The 15,063-nt window shown below is 27.3% G+C and overlaps 1 long non-coding RNA gene across 3 annotated transcripts; it reads left to right on the top strand.

The window, feature by feature from the left end:
- Nucleotides 1-9,983: 9,983 nt before the first annotated feature.
- Nucleotides 9,984-13,655, top strand: LOC145954116 (uncharacterized). 3 transcript variants are annotated; one of them, XR_014431279.1, is made up of 5 exons: nucleotides 9,989-11,109; nucleotides 11,187-11,255; nucleotides 11,980-12,092; nucleotides 12,417-12,529; nucleotides 13,452-13,655. It is a non-coding gene; the product is annotated as an uncharacterized LOC145954116 (long non-coding RNA). The 3 variants fall into 3 exon arrangements; XR_014431278.1 differs by lacking the exon at nucleotides 13,452-13,655 and having other exon boundaries at nucleotides 12,417-12,930; XR_014431277.1 differs by lacking the exon at nucleotides 13,452-13,655 and having other exon boundaries at nucleotides 9,984-11,109; nucleotides 11,980-12,930.
- Nucleotides 13,656-15,063: the final 1,408 nt, after the last annotated feature.

Here is a 15,063-nt window from a genome sequence, read left to right as displayed (position 1 = left end):
AAAGAATTATAAACTTAATTCTGACAATTTTAAATCATTATTTTAATTATAAACTTTTAAGTATAACAAGTTTGTTGATACCTACCTTAAAAGTCATTTATACCAATCATAATTTTTAATTAGTTGGTAATGTAATTTTTTTATTATATAGAAATTAGGTTCAATTGTTTGTGTGTTATTTAAGTTTTTTTGTTTTGTCTGTAGTCCATGAAGTATCCAAATGTCTTTTTATATTTCTAACTAATTAATTTTTTCATTAAGCAGTAAACATGCACCATTCAAGAAAATTGCATTATTTGTTTGAATTATTAATTCTTCGTTTATAATTTGCTCATTGCCCTAACGTGATTAAGGCATCTCTTCCCTAATTCTTTTGCACACTGTTTACCTAGTTCTCTATTAAGTTAATTTCCCCAATTTATTACATCATTTTTTTTATTTATTTTCATTTCATTCACAAAAATCATCTTCCTATTATATATATATATATATATATATATATAATATATATATATATATAAGTGATCTATCCTTTATTATATAAAAATATATTAATTGAATTATATATATATATATATATATATATATCATTTTGCATGATATATATTTTTTGAAAAAAATTACATGAAGTATTTAATAATAATTTGTCGCAAAACAACCTATATTGAAATAAATAAATAAAATGTTAGTTGCTTTCTTAATCCTTTATTTTTTTTTTATCGATTTCTATTTTTAGTCCTTCAAAAAATATTTGAGTGGTTTTAGTCCGTCAAAAATTATTGTGCTTTAATTTTAGACTTTTAGTTTTGTTAATTCCATTTTTAGTCCTTCAAAAAGTATTTGACTAGTTTTAGTCTCCCAAAATTATTTCATTCTGATTTTAGTCTCTCATATTTTTGTTAATTTTTGTTTTAAATCCCACAAAAACATGTTAGGATACTTTTAAATGGGTTAATTGTGGGTAGTATATGATATCATAACATAATCTTTTAATAAACAATTACTCTAAAATGATCACATAATAATAGTAACTAAAAATAATAGTTCTAAATTTTAGAGAAATAAAAATTAAAAAAAAAATTATAGAGATCAATTTCTTTGAAGAAGTAAAAATTGAAAATGAGAGACTAAAAAGATTGAATAATTTTTGGGAGACTAAAACTAGTTAAATGGTATTAAAATAATGAAAATTGAGAAGAAAAAAATGAAGGACTAAAAAGATAACAAAATATTTTTTGAAAAATTAAAATTAATCATGTATTTTAGAGATACTAAAGATATAAATTGACAAAAAAAATGAGGGATTAAATCACAAATAACCCTAAAATAATCATAATATTGTTATGACAAGGGAAAATTACCTACTTATGTTCACAACAAAAGGATCATCATTTAAATAAGTGTGAGAATTTATACGAAATTGCATGAAAAAGAAATATAAAAGTAGGAACTGATATGTAGCATTAAGGTAAAAATTGTATGAAATATTTTATAAAAAAAATTAATTAATTAATGTACTATTAATGACACTTATTTGTCAAAATATGAAATCATTAAATATAATTCATTTAATATTTTTAAAGCAAAACATGTATAAATAGGATCTACTTTTTCTTTATTAATGAAATATGAAAACAAATCTATTTTCACGGATATTTACTGTATTATGTAAGTTATTGTGCATTTAATTAATGGTTTCATCAATACTTCATTTTAAATTTTCCTCTTAAATTATAATCTACATTTTTTTTACAAACTCATTTATGATTAGGTATTGATTTATTCTTTTCTTTTTTTCAACAATGCATTGCATCCATGGGACATTAGCATTGTTTTATCATCCCATAAAACATGATTTATTTTACTCTAATTATAATATATATATATATATATATATATATATATATATATATTTATTAAGATCGATTAACTATGTTGAAACATGTCAATTTAATGAACAAAACATGTTTTAATTTTGGGATAGAGGCATCCAATATGAATTTAAACTATTTATATATTTTAGATCTATTTTACAAACATTTGGTTTCTATTTACAATCAATGTGACTTAAAATTTACAACATTTTTACCAATATTTATATTTTATAACATCATGTATAACTTATCATTTAAGAGTACTTTAATAAGAAAATTCTGAGTTAAACAGTTTGAGCTAATTGAGTTTTGTTTCTATAATTATTTTATATTTTTTATATCAAATTTTAACAAAAAATATTTTTAAATAAGATTAATATATAATTAAGTGATGTTAATTAATGTTTTTTAACCAGTATAAAAAAATTTATTTTTATATTTTCATATTATGATTATAAAAATATAAATTAAATATTTTAGCAGTGAAAATACTAAATATTAATTTTTTGTATTTATTAAAATATATTTTTTCAGTAGAACAATAAAAAATAAAAATAAAAAAGAGAATGAATATGATAGTGAATGATTAGCAACAAGCTTCGAAAATAATTACAATACTAAGTCATTGTTTATTCAAATAATTATTTGATTAATTACAATAATATTTTACTTTAACTTTTAACTTAAAAAGGTTATATATGTATCATGTTTCTATCTTAGAAAAAAGATTTAATACAGTATTTATTTAGCTTTTATTTAAAGTGGTTTTAAAAAAATATGTTAAAATTAATTTTTTTTAAAAAAAATATTAGTTTTGCTCTTACTCAATATTCTTTGAAATTAAAATTAAAATAAAAAATATATTCCACAATTTTATAAAATAATTTAAAATAATATTTTATTTATTTATATATATTTTTTAATTATATCATATATTTCATAATTTGTGCAACACATGAGTCAATATATATCAAATATATTGCTTATATCAAGATAGTCTCAGATAAAATTTATGTCATTGATTAGTAATTTGCATGGTTATAGTATAAATAAATAAAAAATAATATTGTACTACAATATAAATGATTTATTATAAATTTAAAATATAATTTATGTATAAAAGTATTTATTATATAAATATTAAATATAGTTTATATATTTTAATATAATATTTATTTTTATAATATTTATTATAAATTTGAATTAAATATAATAAATATTTAGCAAAAACTAAAACTAAAACTAGTTAACTTAATGCATACAAAACTTGATGAGTTTGAATAAAGACTTGTGATCAAAAGTAATTTTAATTAAATTGTAATAAATAGTAAGTCAATAGTACTTATATCATAATCCACAAGAATTATTCATATAAAAGAAACTGTTTCTATAATTTATATTTTTTTTTTCTAAATGGGGAAGTATTGATAATTTTTACATATTACCAACTTAATTAAAGATTTCCTATTACGAAAATAGCAGGAGAGACTATTTTTTAGTATTATCTTTAGTTGAATGAACTGTGTTCATAATGCAAATGTTTTCTTAATGAGATAGGTTTTGCAAGTCTCAATTTTAATTACATTGATTGGTGTTAATTACTTTCTTGTAAAAAAAAAAAAGAGTAAATTCAGCATTTAAAAGTAATGAAAAGTAGTCTCATAAATAATTTGTTTTATGAGACGTCTCTTGAACATCAATGAATTACAATGGTGATAAGACATTTAGTTTTGTTCAAATTTTGATAAAAAATTTAATAAAGAGAATCACATGAAAATGGGGTAATTGCCCAATTGTAACGGAAAATATTTAGACATGGAAAACTTCTTGGGTTAACAATGTTTTCTTTTTCTTCTAAAATTAAATTGTGTTAAAAATTATTAGGATATAGGATATTAGTATTATTAGGATTGGTCATTCAAGTGGCTGTATGTATTCATGTAAATCGATTTTTTTCATAAATCTACCTTTTAAGTTTTATGTTTTTCTTTCTTTCTCCCTTCAATATATGTTTTGTATCATATTAATATATTATCTCATTTTAGTTTTTTTTATTGGTTCTTCATTATTTCTCTTTTTGAACGAATGAATCATCCCAAATCTCAATTGAGATCTTGTGGCATGAAATTGTTTATTGTTGGTTCCAATTGAAATGATTTGTTAAGAATGTGAAATCTAAGTTGGCTCTTAATTGAAGGAAGGATAATTGGAAATTCTTTCTGGCGATGACACATTAATTTGTTACCAATTCAATTTTGATTGTGCTCCTGGTTTGGATGTCATCGGTTCATTTGTTTGGTGTTTTAGATATTGCAGTCAAGGTATTGCAATCAAGGTGTTTGATGTGGTGCCTCTTAGACTATTGTGTTGTTGGAAAGTGTTTCTGGGTATTTGACAAATTAGAGTTGGTTTCGGAGTTTTTATTTTTCTATTATAAGCTTGTATTCATGATGGTTAAACATTGTGTTGAGCTTTTGTCATGGATGATTAAGGATTAAGAAGTTGTGTTTTCTGTGTTGAGTGGTTAAATATTGTTTGCCCTTTACTCTTAATTGTTAAGCTTGTGTTTGTTGGCCATTGATTATTTTGCTTGTCTTTTAGGTGATTAAGCGTATTTGCTTTTGTTAGGTAATTAAGTTTGTATTATAACTTCTACTTAATGGTTAAGTTTGTGTGTTGGTTTTTTATTATTTTAGGCTTTGTATACCTTTTAGCATGTGTATTTTTGGCATCTTTCATTGCATTTCATTTTATTTTTCTATTTGTATTACTTATGTGACACCCTCTACCCCATTATTAATATACTAACAAATGTAACAATAAAATATTTCTTTTCTTCTTTTTGGGTAAATAAAATCTTTCATAGATGACAAATATTTCAAATATAACAAGGTAGAAGATTCACATTCGTAACTCATAAATTATAACTCCAGTGTAAAAATTATAAAAGAAAAGAAGTTAAGATTTTCAATACAATTTAGTGAAAAAACAAGAAATCATATATATACAAATAATAATAAAGGAAATATAAATTAACTCCAGTAAAGATGGCAGTGCCTCCTGGTTAGGGATTAATTTATACTCCCAAATCATATAATAAAAATATAACAAAAATGTACATCTTGGTCTTTTATCAAGAACGTTTAAATTAAAATTCTTAACATACATTTTCCTTGAATTATAAACTTTATTTACGTTGTCTCTTCGTTAGAAATTACAAAAGAAGAGAAACTAAAGTTATTAAAATAATAACATATTAAACTAAGCTAACTAGTGATGTATTGAGTTATTCTAGGTGTGCTGCTTAGGCCGCATGCTAGAGATGTATTGAGTTATTCTAGCTATACCTTGGGTCACCAGTGATGTATTTATGAGTGAACGTGCCCCCGGGTATGTTGTTGTAGCAACATACCAGTGATGAGAAATGTGCAACTTCCGTATGGTGCCACATCATGCATTTGTGAGTCGAGTCCATGACATCATTGCATGATAAGTGAATGTGCATGTTTTCTAATGTATTTGTAACTTGAGAGTTGAGCTTGGTTATGTGTAACTTGTATGGTATTTGTTATTATTGTGTGTGTGTGTTGCCTAACATTTATTTCTACATCTGAACTAAAGTGAGATGTTTCTCACTCCCTTGTTGCTCTGTGTATTTTTATTGTGTTATAGGTGATCATCGGCATGAAGATATTGGTGATAAGGTTTAAGTCTCATTGTGGGGTGTGCTCTAATAGGACATGTGACATCAGGGCTTAGCTAGGATTAGCCTAGGAGTTTCATTACAATTATTGTGTTTTGGAAAAATTAATGTTTTATTTTGTCATCATTTTTGCATTGGACTTCAATTTGTGAAATATGAATGTGAACTCTCTATCTATGTGTTTTGGAACCTTGTTTCGATTTAGAAAGTTTTATTTACTGAAGAATGTACTTTATATTTATTGTGTATTATGTATGTGGGGTAGAGGGTGTCACATGTTAAGTCAGACAAAGCAATTCCCAGTAAGTTTTTGAATGAGACAAATATAATACATGTTATTTCTAATAAGTGTGTTAGTGTTTCAGAAAAACATAAGTACAGGCAAGTTGAAGAATAGAGAATGTGTATATGCCAACACAAAGGAAGAAAAGCTTCAAGCCAGACGAAAAGACAACAAACACAAGACGAAGCATACTATTAGTCGAAGTCTCAAAGTATCAAATACAACATAAAGATCAGAAGAAGCAAAGTCGTATGATAGATGAAAACCCACATGTGAGCCACAATAAAATGAATTAAACATCAGACAAAGGTGTGTCAAGGACAACCCAGAGCGCAACACAAAAACGCAAAGAAGAATTGGTCAAATGTAAGCCCCAAATCTGTTCCTCCTTTACTATTCATTTTTTCTTCCTTGGCTGAAATTGAATCCTTTTCTCCTCTCCTTCTTGTTTTCTGAAGATTGAGTTGAGGAGAAGCTAGGTTTTGGTGCTAGGGAGCTTGAAGCTTGGGAGAAACATGGAGTCTTGTGGAAGGTGCTGAATAGAGGTGTGGATTGCTAGCTGGAGGCACGAATATGCTTTTTCTTCTTTCTCTTCCCCGAAGCTCGGATTCTTCTTCTCCGAGGTAAGGGAAGCTAGTAGGTTTGCAAGTTGTGTTTTTGATGATTTGTGGTGATCCTATAGTTGCATGTTGATGTTTTGAAATGCTCTTAGTTGTCTGTTACAGTGGGAAGTGTTTGGAGATGGTTGCATGTGTTGGGAATTCTCTGTTTGCAGGTTGTTCAAAAATGGTTAAGGGACTGTGCTTCTGTCACAAATGGCTAAGCCGTTTTGAAGGGCTGAGCCCTTTAAGGGCTGCGTGACAGGGGAGGGTTTCTGGAACCAAAGAGCTGAGCGCTTTTGAAACAGCTGAGCCATTTTGAAGGGCTGAGCCCTTTGGGGGAAGAGAGCTAGAGGAGAATTCCTGGAGGTAAATTTGTAGCCTTGGATCTTAGTTTTACAATGGTGCTGGAATCACCCAAAAAGAAGTTCTAAAACTCTAGATATGGTTGTTTTAGTGAAGAGGGGTCAAGCTGCCAGCATTGGTTATAGCTGTTGCGGTTTTTAGAATTTTTAACAACTAGATGATAGAATTAGGAATTGGTGTCTTCATGTGAGTTGTAGGAAATCTTCTTATCTTTCATATGAGATAAGGATGAGCATGATAGGAGTAGTATAACTCCCGATATGCTATTTTATGTAAAGGTTGTCATTTCACAAGGAGTGATTTGGATAAGTTGAAAGTTGTCTTGGGTGCATAGGTTAATTCATGTTATATATGTTGTGTAGGTTGGCATGATATATGAGTTGTAAACATGATGGGTGAGTTGTATTATGTGTTGAATATGTTGTATGTTGTGAAGTTGTTGATCAATTATATGTTGAATTGATGATATGGTTGGAGCATGTTGAAATTAAGTGGTTAAAGTTGTTTTATGTTATGAGTTGGCTAATTATGTTGTGAAATGTGATGAGATGATATCGTTGAAAGATATTATTTTATGATGATTGAGTTGTAGATTATGAGTTGAGCCGTTAAGCTGTTGAGTTGATCATATTGTTTAAGTTGTTAAGTTGAGTTGTGATGTATGTTGATTATGCTCTTAAAGATGTTAAGTTGAGTTTTGTTGTATGTTGATTATGCTGTTAAAGATGTTAAGTTGAGTTGTGTTGTATGTTGATTATGTTGTTAAAGATGTTAAGTTGAGTTGTGTTGTATGTTGATTATGCTATTAAAGATGTTAAGTTAAGCTGTGCTATATGTTGATTATGCTGTTAAAGATGTTAAGTTGAGTTGTGTTGTATGTTGATTATGCTGTTAAAGATGTTAAGTTGAGCTGTGCTGTATGTTGATTATACTGTGATGATGAGATGTTGATCACTAGGACTAGAGGAGATGTTTTTTTGAAGTTACTTATCCCATTGTGTAGATTGAGAAAGTTATGGTACTTAGAGAGCCCAATTTGTTGAAAACCCTCCTTGGGAAGTTGTCCCTTGGAGTGGACATTGTTTTGTTCTCCTCTAGGACTTAGTTGGTCCCATGTGTGGGCAAGGTCGAGGCACACGTGTACAAAGCACCCACGGTATAGGGACCAGATCAAGTTATACCGACTACAAGTGGCCAATCGAGTAAAGTACGAAGTCAGGAACTTAGTTCCTAATTGAGTATCGAAAGGTTGTAGTATTTGGAGGATAGTCGATAGGGTAATTCCATAGGTGGCTTAGTTAAGCTAGCTAATATTGTGGTAGGCCTAAAACCCAGCTGTTCTATCCTGACATAGTACTATATTTCCTTGTTTAAGTGGCAAAGTCTGAGAAATCGTTATCGTGCTGTGGATTAACATCCAAATTTGTTGTTTACCTAGCAAGTCCAAAAAGGTTCTTTTTTGTCGGTTCGGTAGGACCTAGCCACTTAAATTGCTCACCCATGTTGTAGGAGATCTCCGAGTTGAAATGCGTGACGACGCATAAGTTTTTGATACTACAAGAAAAATTGATATTATCTACGGAATATTATCTACGGAAATTTTTCCGTAGATAAAATTTAATTATCTACGGAATATTTTCCGTAGATAATATTTAATTTTCTACGGAATATTATCTACGGAATTTTTTCCGTAGATAATTTCCAGTTATCTACGGAAATATCCGTAGATAAGTTATCTACGGAAATTTCCGTAGATAACGTATCTACGGAAATTTTTCGTAGATACGTTATCTACGGAAATTTTCGTAGATAACTTATCTACGGATATTTCCGTAGATAATTTATCTACGGAAAAAATTCCGTAGATAATATTCCGTAGGTAAAACATTTTTTTTATAAAATAATTAAAATATTTAATTTAACATCATTAAAAAAATTAATTATTATAAAATTTATTTTTTTTAGTTTAATTATTTATTATAATACTTTTTATTTACTAAAAAATTATTTTTAATTAAAATATAATTTAGAATAATGAATAGCTTTAACTTTTGTGTACCATATTTAATGGAAAACATAAAGAAAAGATGAATTCAGTTTTACTTTATTAAACGTAAGAAACAAATTAAAGATTAAATTTTTTTAACAAATAAAAATTAATATAAAAATTAATAATTTATATTTCTATTTATATTAATTATAAATATTTCTTATATTATATAATAATTCATATAATTTATTTAATATTTTTTAAGTTAAATTTGATTATCTTATTTTTAAAAGATTCAATAATTAATTTTCTTATTTAAATATTAAATTTATTTTGAAAATACTCAATTGAGTCTTTAATTTTTTAAAATATATTAATTTAATCAAATTTCTTTTCCTTTTAACTTCAATTATTTTTAAAGATTAATTAAATATATATATTATTATTATTCATAATATAATAATTAATTATCGAGTGGTGTGTAATACTTAATAAAAGTTACACCCGGTATTACTGTTAGTATAACCTCTTTGTCTATATATATATATAGAGACAGAGACAGAGAGACTGAGAAAATGAATGGAAGAAAAATAGTTAAACATATAGTTGTTTGATTATATGTATATAGTAATAGATAAAGGGAAATATATATACGTCATCTTGTAACTAATTTTTGTCTCCAAAATAATGGATAATTATATACCCTCAATTCTTAAGAAATAAATAAATAATTTTTAGTTATTAATTTAACTTTTTATTAAAAGATTTAAAGACATGAAATGTATAATGGTATGTGATAACCTAAATAAATAAATAATTTTTAATTATTATTAACGATCAAACTGTTCAATTTAAAAATTTTAATGCATAGATCAAATTTACAAATTTGTAAAAAATTTAAAAATCATTTGATACTTCATTTCATTAATTCAAATTGACGGATAATCATAGAATCATTTTATACATTGATTAAAATTAATGAAACGAAGTATCAAATGATTTTTAAATTTTCTAACAATTTACATATTTGATCTATGCATTAAGAACTTTAAATTGAACGGTTAGATAATTGAAATTTCATAGAGAAAATGAGTTATTGAACGGAGTAAGTCTATGTAACTCTTAGAGTAAAAAGATCCATCTTCTTTAATATATATATATATATATATATATATATATATATATATATATAATTTGCTTTCCTTTTGTGTTTCATTTTCTGTTTATGGTTTTTTAGTTTATTAGTTGTCATGGTACATGTGTTTGTTACCTTTTTCTTTAATTTGGATTTTATACGATGTAAGTTTTAATTAGATATTCAGCGAATCATATTAATAAAGATTTGAACAAATTATATTACTATTAAACATCCGATAAATAAGGATATATTTAAAGAAATAACTTATTTAAGATATTATATAATAAATTTTTATGTAATAAGATCAATGAATAATGATATGTTTTAAGAAATAATACTTGTTTAAGATCTTATATAATAAGTTTTTATATGATAAGATCTTATAATGTTATATTACTATATATTTTTGAGAAACTTGAATTGAATCTTTAATTTTTAAAAATAAGATTAATTTAATCAATGTTTACTTAATTAAAAAATAACTTATTTAACATATTTTAATAAATAAAACTTAATTGATACCTTCTAAAATAAAAATAATGTTATTAAACGTAAGAAACAAATTAAAGATTGAATTTTTTTAACAAATAAAAACTAATATAACAATTAATAATTTATATTTCTATTTATATTAATTATAAATATTTCTTATATTATATAATAATTTATATAATTTATTTAATATTTTTTAAGTTAAATTTGGTTCTCTTATTTTTAAAAGATTCAATAATTAATTTTCTTATTTAAATATTAAATTTATTTTGAAAATACTCAATTGAGTCTTTAATTTTTTAAAATATATTAATTTAATCAAATTTCTTTCCTTTTAACTTCAATTATTTTTAAAAAATAAGAGTAAATTTAATTTTAAAATAAATCAAATTCAATAAATTTGAATAAATAAAAACTTAATTAATACTTTTTAAAATAAAAATTATAAAATTAAAATGAGTATAGTTGCTGACCCTCTGAAACACTCTCAAATGCACTCTCGAACCCTACCTCTTGCTCACTCTAGAACGCTCTCTCTCGCACACCGTAAGACCCAAACCCTCTCAACTCAGTGAAACCTAAAACGCTTGTTTATCTTCAACAACCCTCGAAGGAAACATTGAAGTCGTATTCGACGAAGGGCAACACAGGGAAGTCATTTTAGGTGCGTATCTTCATTTTGTGTTTTGGTTGTTTTTGCCTCTCTCATCTTGTACAAATGCGTGGGTGCTAATGTTTTAGGGTGTGGAGGAACTCCCGGAGGAGGTTTTCGGAAACGCAGTCGTCCTATTGTGCGACTCCCTTGTGAAGGTATTTGTTTCATTTTAGGGTTTCCTCTGTTTCCTCTGTTTCATCATTCTGTATGAGCCTGATTTTGCAAAGTTGATATAGCCCTCTGTTTTGTTTTTGCGATGCTTCATTCTGTGTCCAGTATGTCGTTTAAAGCATCTAATTTATTTATTTTATATTCTATTTGTAGTGATTCAAAATGTCTAACAATGTGATTGTTGTATTATCCAAATAAATTGATTTTTAAATAACGTAGTTTGTGCTTGGATTTGGGTTTGCAAACTTTATTCTATATGAGCCTGATTTTGCAAAGTTGACTTTGGTTAAAGAATGGGTTTGAGTGAATGGATTTATATGTGTTTGAGTAGACACATGAAAAATTGATTTTTTTTAGAAAATATGATTGTTCTATTACTAAATATAATCGCCAGGAATGCTAATAAAAGACACCTTCTAACGATTTCTTCTTAATATTTTTCTTATTATTAGTTGAAATAGATTAAAAATTATAAATTTTGTGAGTCTCATTTTATGCATGATCTAATAGTGACCCAATAACGCATGATTGGAAACATTCAACTCTCATTGATCGTATATTAGAGTATAAGAAAGAGGATGATAAATAGAGTGTGGCTAGAAATTTTCTTTTAATCATACATGGAGAAGTAAATTCAACAACCACAAGACCATAATTGCATTGGCTTGTGATATTTTTTTACAATGTTGACGATAGCCTCTGTTTCAGGTTTATCAGGTTCCTGATTTGATATATTTACAACATAAGAATTTACTAGCAAGTGCTGCAAGGACTTATTTGAACTACGAAGACAAAATCAAGTGCTGCAAGGATCCTCATATGTAAGTCAAAATTACCTTATGTAATATCGACTTTTTCACAAACTTTCTCATTTAATTTTTTCACAAACACCTATAAAGTTACAAGGGATTTTTTGCAAGTTAAGGAATCAAATACCTATCTCAATCAAAAGGCTCTCAAGCTAGATGCTAATCTAAACTAAGCCTAAATCTCAATCTTGATTACCGCAATTGAATAGTCACTAGCTTATACTAATAGTCAATCTTTTTTCAGCTAACAAATTTTTTTAAAGTAAAATACTGATCTTTTATAATAATTAGCTTTCATATTTTTTCATTCTTTTGTGACAATGGAGCTTGATGCAGAGTTGAATTTATCTCACATTGGCTGTTCTAGCTGCTATTCTGGTCAAAGAGATTCCTGTGCTGGTGGAAATCAAAACAAGGAAGAGGAAAAGAAAGTCAATACGGGTTTATTGGTAGGAAGTGGGGAATATACTCTTGTTTATTCAATTCAATATTTTTTTCCATGCCAGCGAGTCAATTCGGCTTTCCTGTGTTATTGTTTTAATTTTGTGTTTATAATTTAGTTATTGGAAACAATATGTCGGTAATAATTTAATTGCCTTTGTAGTCTATAGTGAGAACTTTGGGAATGATAGTCAACTAGTCAGAAACATTTCAAAGGATTTTTAAAACTTAGCACCCAAACAATTAGAGTGGTGGGTATATAAAAGCATATTGAATGCTACTGATAAACAAGTGAATAGAAATCCAACTCCACTTCACTTTTAGTCTATATTTCCTCAACTTATGAATAATGCTAAATAGTACAGTACAATTATTTTGGCATTCGTATATTCCTCTTTTATGTCATCTATAACAATCAAAATTGGAATCACTTCAGTAGTTAAAATTGTAATGGTGGTAGTTAAAATGGTGCATAAAATTAATAGTTATTATAAAATAAGTTTCGAAACTGTATGTTATAAATAAACTGTAATAGATGATCGACCAAATTGGTTCTTTAATAATTGACTCCTGAAATAAATAAAATGATCAAATTATAGTAACTTGGAATTTATATAATCAAATAATGATAGCATGGGAGATTGATTTTAATATTGAATTGAGGCTGGTGTTGATCTAGATGGAAATTTAGTACTCCTATTAGCATGTAACACAGGAAGGAATCTAAAGTTAAAACTTTGTTTCTAACTTGTACAGCTGACTTTTACCTCATAACATGGGTAAATTTTACCACATGTTAAAACATTAGTTGTAATTTTAGTGTTGTTTCATAATTGTAGGCAACTAGTATGTGTCATCCAAAGTTTGTTCGTTCATAATCTATTGTTCGTTCATAATCTCACTTACCATATTAATGTGTTTTCTTGGCAGCATGTTTGTGTCGACAGTGAAGAGGCTGAGGGTGTTGAAGAGATCTGATCTTCCTGCTTTTACCCGTGAGTTGGAGTATTTAACTTAATTTAGCAGAATTTATGTTTTGTTTTGGTTGTGATGAATGATTGAAGAAATGTGTTTGATTTTTGTTTTGATTTTTTTCTCTTAAAAACGCTATTGGAGAAGTTTATGCACACATACTCTATGTATGTGTTCAAGTAGCAATATCAGGTTGCTATGCCGGTCCTATCTTCAATACCCTCATTGGTTTAGGCTTGTCTCTTGTGACTTCTACTTGGTCAGAGTACCCTGAACCTGTTGTGATCCCTAAGGATCCTTATCTGTGGGAAACAATGGTGTTTTTGGTGGCTGGATCCTTATTATGTATAATTTTATGCAAAAATAGTCTTATTTTACACTATGACATGGAAACTAATTATGCATAATTGCTATGAGTATTTAGATTTTAAAGATGTTTGATTTCATATTGTGATTATAAGATATTTAAAGAAACCTGATAAGTGATTTTATTAATATTTCTGACCAGGTAAAACTATTTATAAAGATTGGTGTGGAAAGGTAAACAAAATAATTCATGCAATGTTGAAATTAGTTACCTACGGAAATTTCCGTAGATAAATAACCTACGGAAATTCCGTAGATAAGTTACCTACGGAAATTTCCGTAGGTAATTTATCTACGGAAATTTCCATAGGTAAGTTATCTACGGAAATTCCGTAGATAAGTTACCTACGGAAATTTCCGTAGGTAAGTTATCTACGGAATTTCCGTAGATAATTTACCTACGGAAATTTCCGTAGATAAATTACCTACGGAAATTTCCGTAGATAAATTACCTACGGAAATTTCCGTAGATAACTGCATCCGTAGATATATTCCGTAGATAAACGCATCCGTAGATAAATTCTAAATCCGTAGATAAAATCCGTAGATAACGTTATCTACGGAAAAATTTCCGTAGATAATGTTATCTACGACCTTATTATCTACGGATTTTTTTCCGTAGATAATTATCAGTTATCTACGGATTTTCATCATTATCTACGGAAAAATTCCGTAGATAATGCTGATTTTTCTTGTAGTGTATGTTTAATTGATGATTGATATGAGTTGTATATGTGTTATTGTGTTGTAAAGCTGTGATTGAGTTGTGTGTTGTTATGTGTTGTATGTTGACCCTGTTGAGGATGATGATAGTGCTGTTATGTTGTAAGTTTCTTCTAAACATGTGTTGTTGAGATGTGTGCAATACATTTGTTGTTTGTTGTTTTTGATGAATATGGTAATTATTCCAATGGTTTGTATAGTAATTGCGTTGAAGTATTGATACAATGGTGATATGTTGAAGTTGAAATGATATTAAGATGTATAGTATACGTGTTGTTGTCTTCTATGTTAGATGTCAAGATGATTATATAGTTGTTGTGTTGCATATTTAATTATTATGAGTTGCTTATTGTCTCTAGCTTACCCATGCATGTTTCCATGTGGTTTGGACTACGATGATCATACATTGTATGGGAGCAGGGCAGGGATAGACTGAGAGATAGCTGCTAGAGGCCATAGGAGGTGCCTGGAGTTGGATTAT

This window comes from Cajanus cajan, chromosome 2, assembly GCF_000230855.2.
Source record: "Cajanus cajan strain Asha chromosome 2, NIPB_CcT2T_4, whole genome shotgun sequence".
Lineage (NCBI taxonomy): Eukaryota > Viridiplantae > Streptophyta > Magnoliopsida > Fabales > Fabaceae > Cajanus > Cajanus cajan.
Note: the sequence above shows the minus strand (reverse complement) of the source record. Positions and strands in the feature narration are given on the sequence as shown.